This window comes from Chenopodium album, chromosome 27, assembly GCF_948465745.1.
Source record: "Chenopodium album chromosome 27, dcCheAlbu1.1, whole genome shotgun sequence".
Lineage (NCBI taxonomy): Eukaryota > Viridiplantae > Streptophyta > Magnoliopsida > Caryophyllales > Amaranthaceae > Chenopodium > Chenopodium album.
In genome coordinates this window covers 26,650,328-26,661,004 of record NC_137860.1, presented here as the reverse complement: position 1 = coordinate 26,661,004, position 10,677 = coordinate 26,650,328, and the positions used below count along the sequence as shown (strand labels likewise).

At 34.6% G+C, this 10,677-nt stretch overlaps 1 pseudogene across 2 annotated transcripts; it reads left to right on the top strand.

Moving 5' to 3' along the window:
* The first annotated feature begins 365 nt into the window (after positions 1-365).
* LOC145620488 (protein transport protein SEC13 homolog B pseudogene) lies at positions 366-3,271 on the top strand (annotated as a pseudogene). 2 transcript variants are annotated; one of them, XR_014108240.1, is made up of 2 exons: positions 366-501; positions 2,064-3,268. The product of XR_014108240.1 is annotated as a protein transport protein SEC13 homolog B pseudogene, transcript variant X1 (transcript). The 2 variants fall into 2 exon arrangements; XR_014108241.1 differs by having other exon boundaries at positions 417-501; positions 2,067-3,271.
* Positions 3,272-10,677: the final 7,406 nt, after the last annotated feature.

The window sequence follows — 10,677 nt, the reverse complement described above, 5'->3', positions numbered from 1 at the left end:
TACCACCTTCTATTTTCAAAAATATCAAAAGTTACCACCTTCTTGCCTCCCAACTACCACATGACGTCATTTTGGGCTCATTCTTTCCCTTTCCTCCCTATTTCCCTCACATTTCTCATTCCTAACTCGATTCTCATCCCTCCTAACACTTTTTTTCCCTCAAACAATCAAAAACACTTCAATTTACTCCTCCAAATCAAAATTGGCGAACAATTATTGGTGTTTAGAGAACCACAAGGGCAGTGGTGAGAATTGATCCCAAAATCTTCTGGAATCGGGAGGGAAGCTTTAACCACTTGAGCTATTCCTCACTCTCATTTCTTTGCAATTGGAATAAAGGAAATCATTGTACCACGTGGAAAATGAAAAACGTAATTTTGTAAATACAAAGGCAGTTGACTGTTGCAAGTTTCAAGTTTCCAGTTTCCACCAATATTACAACATTTGTCGCGAGACTTGAGAAAACGCCATTGAAGATCAAAATTCGAAGCTTTTTTCCAGGTTTTTCCTCACACATTTCTTTATTCTTATCGTTCTATCTTTCTTTCTCTGATTTCTTCTTTCTTTTATTTCCCATCTTTTTCTATTTTTGTTTCATAATTTAATGTTGATTTCTGCTCGCTAATTAGGGCCTAAATTATATGCATTTGTAATTAATCTTTTCATACTTTGTCGTCTCCAATTAATCTTTAGAATTTCCATTTTTTTGATATTTTGTGATTGATTTTTTACGATACTGTGGTATAAATTTCCTTTTGCGAAGAGTCCAATTAGGGTTTATGATCTCGTCCTTCTTCGAAAAAAGTTGTGATTTGATCATCTTATAGATAAATTGGTTATTCAATTTAATATATATTGCTTCGATTTTGTGAATTTTTCGGTTCAGTATTCGCATTGGTACATCTTGTTCAATTTTAATCTGTTGTGTTATCGGTGTAATTTCAAGCTGTAACATTTTTTTTTTTTTTTTTTTGTGGGTTATTTTCTGACATTGAAGGTTTAAATTGATGAATTTTGGAAGACATCAAAAAAATTATAAGTGTATAAAGACGATTGATAATGAATTGGGTCTTGGGTTATTGTTTGGAATTGTGACTGCTTAATGTAGCAAAAACGCCAAAAAGGGAGGGGGTTAGGGGGAGGACTTAAGCAATTAAAATCAGGAATTCCTGTTACGAAAACCCGTGATTTAGAGAGGATGGATATTGTACATCTATTTAACTTTAGTTTCGTTTGCACGGTATGGTAGAATTGGGGGGTAGCTGGACTTCTGTGATGATTGTGAAACCAGAACCGGGTGAAACAAATACGGTCTTGATGATAGACGAGGGAAGGAGAGGTATTAGCTGTTAACTTGTTGAGGGTGTCAGTTGACAGACCAGAATTTATTGCTAATAGCCTTATGTGAGCAGGGGGTGGCTAGACTTCTGTGATGACCGTGAAATCTGAACCTGCTGAAACAAATACAGCCTTGATGACATACGAGGGACGGAGAGGTATTAGCCCTGTTAAAATTGTTAAGGATGTCAGCTGATAGACCAGAATTCCTTGCTAATAGCCTTATATTATAACAGCCTAAGAGAATGATGGTGGGTTGATGATTAGTGATTCTTCAAGATACTAACATACTTGCATTTATGTATGGACTCTGCCAAACTTTTATGGAGAATATATGGGGGAGGGGGAAGTCTGCCTTGTTGAACAGCAAAAGAAGTAAGAAATTGTATAATTGAGGGTTGGAAGGAGACGAGGAGAAATTAACAAGGGTGAATACTTCAAAAGAGTATTGTTTCGTTTTGCCATATTAGCCATTTATGAGTAATTTGCTTTAGATTATCTTTTGATCTTACCATTTGAAAATTCATTGACATTTTCATACAGTAATTGCTAAGAGCAATAGAGTTCAGATTTAAATAGGCTGGTCGATTGACTGTTTTATGATTCTTTCTTTTTAAAAGTAATTGTGGAAATTAGCATTCTTTCATGGTTTTATAGACAGATATTTCAATTGTGATTTCAACTCATATCTTCATTTATGGATTCTTAATCATTGACAACTGCAGAAGAAAGGGTAGTTTGTGTCAGTGAGAAACCATGGGAATACAGAAGATTGAGACCGGTCACCAAGATACAGTACATGATTTTCAAATGGATTACTATGGAAAACGTATAGCCACAGCGTCATCTGACCACACAATCAAGATTATTGGGGTGAGCAACAATTCCCACCAGCATCTTGCTACCCTCAGTGGTCACCAAGGCCCAGTTTGGCAGGTTGCTTGGGCTCATCCTAAGTTTGGGTCGATCCTTGCTTCATGTTCTTATGATGGGAAGGTCATAATCTGGAAGGAAGGTAATCAGAATGAGTGGTCACAAGCTCATGTCTTTGATGATCACAAATCCTCAGTTAATTCAATCTCATGGGCGCCTCATGAGCTTGGACTTTGTCTTGCTAGCGGATCATCAGATGGGAATATTATGGTCTATACTATGAGGTCTGATGGTGGTTGGGATTCAAATAAGATAGACCAAGCTCACCCAGTTGGAGTGACCTCTGTTTCTTGGGCACCCGCCACTGCTCCTGGTGCTCTTGTAGCATCTGGAGTACATGATCCTGTCCAGAAACTCTGTTCAGGAGGTTGTGACAATACGGTGAAGATTTGGAAACTCAATAATGGGATTTGGAAGATGGATTGCTTCCCAGCTCTCCAAATGCACACTGATTGGGTTAGGGACGTTGCTTGGGCACCAAATCTAGGGCTCCCAAAATCCACCATTGCAAGTGCATCACAAGATGGGAAGGTGATTATATGGACAGTCGCAAAGGATGGTGATCAGTGGGAGGGCAAGGTCTTGAATGATTTCAAGACCCCAGTCTGGAGGGTGTCATGGTCCCTGACAGGCAACATCTTGGCTGTTGCAGATGGTAACAACAATGTGACATTGTGGAACGAGGCTGTTGATGGGGTTTGGCAAATGGTTTCTACTGTTGATTCTTGAGATGGAATAATTTATGAACTTCTTGGTATGTTCAGAGTATGTTCTCTAGTAACTTTGCGCGGGATTTTAGTTCTTTTTTCTGCTTCTCTCGCTGCTTTTGTCTGTCCTCTTTGAATTACATGATTGTGTTCTGTTAGAATGTTGTTCACATTCTAGTTCCCGAAAATGCAAACATGACTTTCATTAGATCTTATCATTCTTTGCCCATAATGTCTTATACTGATTATAGAGAGTTTAAACGGATAAAAAATAATTACTCCCCTTTGCAGTAGAAGTGTTGTAGTAGTAATTTTGGAAAATCTGCTGTGTAGAAAAGTGCAACATGAAGTGGAGTAAATGGTTGTTTTCTTTTATTTACGTCAAGGCTAAATAATGTATGTAAATGAGTAAATCAGAGTTATACCGAGTTTCTGAATTTCCCTCGACAGTTCTTCTAGATTCAAGTCGATTTTTAGCCTCTTCCATCCACCAATTCTGTAAATGCTTGCAAGATTAGATCGTAGACTTGTGTTCAATATTTGATGCTTTTAGGTTTTTGAAGCTTTATCTATTAATGTCTCCGGTGAAGAGGTTGAATAGGGTAGATGTAAATCTTTGGGTAGGTTATTTCAACTTTGGGTAGAATACTCGAAATGATTTCTGGTATAGTTCTAAAACATGACGCTAGGCATGAATTCATCAATTGTCTTTGTGACATTCCTCCGGTGTCTAACTAGATGTTTTCACAATAATCAGACATTCAAACCTTGAGCAGATTAAACAGCTTCCAAAATCCCGATAGAAACACCTGGAATTTTCGGATCTTCCAAATGTTAACACGTTCTTAAACAGATGATTCTGAATTCAGATTTCAAAATGCCTGAACTCTTGAATCGAGTCGAGCCTTTAGTTCATTACTTCAGTTGAAATCCGTAACTCACATCTAAATATGATTTATAACAATTAAATTCAGATACCAAATTGCCCACTCTTGATCCTGAAGCTTTTATTTTATTTTATTTTATTTTACTTTATTTTATTTTAATTTTTTAAGGATGAAGTAGATTAATTACTTTAGAGCTTGTTTACATTTATGACAAATTTTTCATCCTTTTTACTCATTCCACGTTGAAGTAGTGCATTTGAGTAAAGACTAACCTACGAATAGGGGCATAACCTTAGGCCTTGTTTTCTTCCGCTTAATTTTAGTTCAGTTCCTAATTTCCTTCTTTCATATACAATTTAGTTTGGCTAAATCCAATTCAGTTCAGTTCAGTTTCTAATTTGCTTCTCTCATAAACAATTCAATTCAGTTTAGTTTAGTTTAGGGCCTGTTCACATTTACTGAGCTGAACTGAACTGAACTGATTAGAGCTGAACTGAACTGATTGGAGCTGAACTGAACTGAATTGAGCTGAAATGAATATTTTATGAGAGAGGGAAATTAAGAGCTGAACTGAACTGACCTGATTAGAGCTGAACTGAACTGATTGGAGCTGAACTAAACTGAACTGAAATTAAGTAAATATGAACAGGCCCTTAGTTCAGTAAATCAAAACAGGCCCTTATTGATAGTGTGCTTGATTATAAAATTTTTGGAGATTTTCTCTATTAAAATTATATTAACTCCATTTTACTTTATACTTCCTCTGTATTTTTGAAGTGAAACGTTTCGCCTTTTTGCATCATTCACTAAACCCATTTTGGTTAATGTTTATGATTTACACATAAGAAAATATAGTCTTGTGGATACTTGTTGGAGTTGTATCAATATATAGTTTATCTATAATAATCATTAACTCGTTAAGTACTTATCAAATTAACTATGTAGTATATTATTAGCCAATTTTGCATTGACATACATTATTAAACTTAAGGATTTTTTGTTACTTCGTATTCCCTTCGTTTTTAAATATTTGCTCCACTTTTCTTTTTCAGCTGTTTTTAATACTTGTTTCATTTCCTTATTTGAAAACCTTTTCAATATTTAATTAATTTCTCTAACAAAGTGGACCTAACAATATTATTTTCATATTCTCTTTTATTTAATTCTCTCCGCTACTTTTGGGTTTTTTACAATTTTTTATTCTTTTACCAACCCCACTACCTTCATATTTTATTGTTTTCTCCAATTTTTCCTAAAACTCCACGCATGGAGAAATAGAACAAGTATTTAAAACCGGATGAAATTTTTTTTTTTGTTAGAGTTACTTATACTCCCTTCGTTTTTAAATCCTTGCTTCACTTTTCTTTTCCGGCCGTTTTTAAATACTTGTTCCATTTCCTTTTAAAAAGCTTTTACAATATTTAATTCATTTCTCACACTTAGTGGACCCAACATAATACTCTCTCTCCTACTATTCTTTCACTACTTTTATTTTTTATAATTTTTTATTTTCTCAACTACCTCACTACCTCCATATTTTATTACTTTCTCCAATTTCTCCTAAAATTCCGCATATGGAAAAATGGAGCAAGTATTTAAAAACAGAGGAAGTACTTATCAGGAAGGAAAAAAAAAAAAAAAAAATCCTGAATTAAAATTACTATTGTTGAATTAAAACTATTTACTACGTATAATACTCTCCGTAATATGGGTAGTCCGGTGCAACAAGTTCACAAACCTGGAGTAGGGTCTAGGGCTGTAGCACTGCCAAATAAAAATAGAATAAAATAAAATGGAAATTCCGAAGCGTGATCGTATCGCAGCGTCTGGGTTAAATTAATTATGTGGTCTGTCTGGTAGCTAGATTCGACACGCTTCAATGACGTGTTTACATTCCACTTTTTCTTGAAATCCACTAAGGGCTTTTCTGTCTTTTTATTTTCTTCTTTACTTTTTAGCCTTGCTTTGTCCGTCCCCTACTTGGAGTGTTGGAGAAACAAGGGGTTTCCAGTTTTCTGCCAACCCAAACTTGAATAAGAATGGGAAACTCTTTTTTTTTTTTTTTTTTTTTTTTTAAACTCAATGGCAAACTTGAAATTAAACAAGAGGCCTTTTTTTTTTTTGAAAGGAAACAAGAGGTAGTTCATCCAACTCTAAAAAACTACTCCTTTGGGGCATGTTCACTTCAGTTTAATTTCAGTTCAGTTTAGTTTAGCTCCAATCAGTTCAGTTTAACTCCTAATTTCCTTCTATCATAAAATATTCAATTTAGCTCTATTCAGTTCAGTTCAGTTCAGTTCAGTTCAGCTCAGTTCAGTAAATGTGAACAAGCCCTTCGTCCCTAAATAATCTCCGTAGCAATTCATTAATTAAACATGTTGTGTGCAATATGTACGAGTATTTATATCTTCTACTCCGTATTGTTTAATACAGAGTAGTCATCACAATTTTTTTTTTTTTGACTTATTTATTAATGCATAAATTCAATCATAGATATACATAATAAGTAAAAAATTATAAATGAAAATATACACATTAAGAGGATTTTAACAATCAAGCTACGAAGTATAAGATAACATAATTATCACTCCGTATTTTTTTCGTACTTATATATCAAATAAAATAGTCTGCGTAAAGTTTGTAAAATTCACCTTATTTTCACTTATTTAAGAAAAAAAAAAAGTTATTGGGAAAACAAGTCTTGATAAGGTTTGTATGGATATGAATCACTCAAATTCAATTTACAAACAAGAGAATAGACCCATAGAATTGTAAGACAATATGATGGTTTTAACTTTTTTTTTTTTTTTTTTTTTTTTGCACAACATGATGGTATTAATTGTGGATTTGTGGTAGTGATTCATATTGTCTTAGGAAAGTAGTGATAGGAGGGTGACTTGTTGAAGGTCGAAAGATGGAAAAGGACTGTGGTGCAATGCACATAGCAATGAAGATGGTGGTCTACAAGTTACAGCCACAAACAAGGAGGTAGTGGGCAGTAATGGTGGGTGATGAATTTGATTGTTGACAGTTGAGTAGGGATTTGAAAGGGGAGTAACAATCAAATAACTTTAACTCGTAGTCTAATACTGATTTGGGATGCCAATATTTAGATCACCACTCCATTTGTCCCTCATTAAAGAGTTAAAGACGTCTTTAACGAACTATTTACATAATAATTTATCTCGTTTTAATTGTCACTCACATATAGCCAAGTCATATGACCAGCAATGATTAAGAGATTCTATTCTTCCTTTTTTTTTCTTTTTGACAATAGCAAATTATACTAATAAAATAAGAGTATACAACATACGAAATAACTAAAACTTAACTACTGCATGGCTTTTAACATTTAAGTCTTTACAACTTTCGACACTAAAAACCATATTATATAACCGGGGTTGGCCGGACATATTGCGGATTAGGACCTCTTTATAGGCCAAAGAGCGGATACCTACTTCAAAACACAAAGAGAGAAGAGATTATCGAAACTGTTCGATCATGGCTAGTTTAACCCTACCTAGTGGGATCAACTTATCACCAAGTAAGGCCTTCAAACCGATCACTTGGACATGTGACCTTTCCTTCATAAGTTGTTCTTGTTGGTAAGAAAGCTTTGACAATGTCGAGGCTCGAAAAACCCCAAAACAAAGTTTAGGCGCTGATTCGGATAGAAAATTTCAAAAGTAATGATCACAATGATCACTACAAAGAAGGGAGCAGAATGACAACCATAATCAATTTACTATAACACACACTTCAGCCTAGTCATGGTCAACTTCTTGTTCGTCCCCCAAACAACGGCAACCCATGTTAACACTCTCAACACTACAACAAAACCAAATCCCTTAACAAGTGATCAAACTTCCTCCGCACACAACCATCCAATAAACTATAGTCAAACCAACTAGAAATACAAGACTACAATCAAGAAAGGCTAAAATAAACCATACATAACTTTAAAAAGTAAAGCAAACTCTGAATAACAAGAAGAAAATACATACTTAGGTAAGACGACCAATTTAGAGAGCCCATTTCGGACCCAAAATCCGAAACCGTAATTGCAAAGAATCTCAAAACCCTAACCCTAACTTCACCGTTTCCATCACGAACCACTCTTGACGCCTGCGTTAGGCCTAACCCTCCAGCACAAGGACCCATGAAACCCTAACCCTAACTTTATCGAATTCGTCACGGTCAAAATTGCCAATGACCTTTATGACGGCGACATTAGGCTTAGTACTTAGACCTCTTGTTTCGGCGACGTAATCCTTTGAACGCGAACCTTCCTCTCTAAGGTGGGTAAAATAGGATCTTCTCTAAATCTTCTTAGCCGGGAAAAGGGTCACGAAAACACCTTCTAAACTGAGATTAATAGGTTTTTAAGAGAAGGGATGAGGGCGTCGGCTCGGAGTTTGAAGACGCCTAAAAGCAAATCGAGGAGGGGAAAGAAGATAGGAGAAGAGAACTAAGAGAAAAAGAGGAGGACGGAGACTTGTCGGCGATCCTCACAGATTAAAAGAAGAGAAAAAGGGAGGAAACTCGCCGGAGAAACGGCTGCGGCGTCAGATCTCCGGCGAGCACCTAGGTTTATTGGAGAGGATTCTTCTTTTGGAGGAGAGAGAAGAGATCGTTTGAGAGGGCGGAGAAATTTCTTGCTTCCATTCTTCCAATGGGCGGTGCAAAAAAAAAAATCTTAAGGTAATGGTTTTGGACCGCTACAAAAGATGAGCAATGAAGCCAATGATTTATTTAACCTGTAGGGTTACGCTTAAGGAACCAAAAGAGAAATTTTATAATATAATTTAGACGTAGGATTTATGAGAGGGGAGCAAGCAAAATCCAACTCCTCTCCTCTGGGTAAGGGTGAGCTGAGCCGAGCCGAGCCGAGTACTACCTTGTTCATGTTCAAGTTCAATTAACTTAGGCGAGTTCGAGCACGATCCCGAGCTTTCAAGCAAGCTCAAAAATCTGTTCAAGCTCGGCTCATTTAGTATACTATATGTTCGCGAAAGGTTCGTGAACGGCTCGTTTATTAAACGAGTTTATAAACGAGCGTTTCATGCATGAGTTTAGTAATAAACGAGCTTTGTACTTTGACATTTGAAAATCTCAAAAAATAGCATAATAATTAAATCCTAATTATAAACCTAGGAATTAAATCTTAATTATTGAAAAACTTAAGAATTAAATAAATAAATTTGAATAAATCAATAATTCATGAATATAAATAAACGAGTAGTTCGCAAACATAAATAAACGAGATGTTCATGAACTTATCTGAACGAGCATATCTATGTTCGTGTTCAAGCTCATTTATTAAACGAGCTTCAAATTTTGTTCAAGCTCGGCTCATTTATCAAATAAACGAACATGAACGAGCTTCAACCGAGCTTCAACCCGAGTAGTTTATTGATCGACTTGGTTCATTTACACCCCTATCTCTAGGCGTGCCACTTTAAGGAGAAAGTCCTAATACATCACCGTCAGACACAAGTAAAAATGCATAACAACCTTTTATATTACTGGAAGTCCAATTAGTAATACTGATTTTTTTTTTTTGTTTTAATACTACTGAGAGTGTCTTTTATACTACTGGAAACATATATAGTACTACTGAGAAAGTTCAGTAATACTTTATTACATTTAAATAGTACTCTCAAAATGTCATTATTTACAAAATTGCCATTGTTATATATTTAGGGCCTCTTCACATTTACTTAATTTCAGTTCAGTTGAGCTCCAATCAGTTTCAATCAGTTCAGTTCAGCTCCTAATTCCCTTCTCTCATAAAATATTCAGTTCAGTTCAGTCCATCTCTAATCAGTTCAGTTCAGTTCAGTTTAATAAATGTGAACAGACCCTTACTTGTGTCTAACTGTGATGTATTAAGACTTCCTCCCACATCAATTACCATAAACTTAAAAGGAAAAACTTTGACGATCACTTATATACATAAGGAACAAAGAAGAAAGAAAATATTTCATCATCATAATCAAGTAAATCATGGTTGAAGTTTCCATAAATATTCAACCCATAAGGCAAAAAATTATTCCATTCTAATAACCAATACAATATCTAATACAAATACTTAGCAAAATTGAAATAAAATAAAGGAGAATAGAAGAAATTTACTACTCCTTCTGTTTCATAATGTTAGTCCCCTATACTTTTTTGGGTGTTTCAAAAAGCTCTACCCATAATAAATACTCGTATGTTACATTTTAAACTTAATTTTTTTGGAAATAACTGGTTGTGGATTGATGATATAGATCTAAGTAAGGAAATCTCTACCTAGAATTATACTATTAATGACTTCCAAAAAAATAAAAAAATAAACTTAAATAAGGTAAAGTAATGATGAATTATTTGTAATTTGATGTTAGATTATTCCAAATATTTTTCTTTTCTTAATTTATGTGATTGATTCCATATGTGACTTAAATTATGAAACGGAGGGAGTAACTTCAAACATTCCTCAGTCAGTAATCCAATTAATAGCTTATCTAGTTATCTTAATGATGTTACTAAGGCTTTCTTTCCCAAAAAAAAAAAAAATGTTACTAAAGCTTCGTGCTAGTGCATGGGGCACACATACTCTATTATCTAATAATACTTTATTTTCCAAAATTAATACTTCTCAATTTTTTTTTTAGATAATAGAGTGAAGAGGGGTTTTGGGGTGATTAATTTTACTTTTCCCAATTTCCCCTGTTCGTTTATTTTTTTTTATTTTTTTTTTAAAAAAAACGTACAATTATAAATAATTTTTTTTTCTTAAAATAAAACTACCATCCTATTTATAACACAAC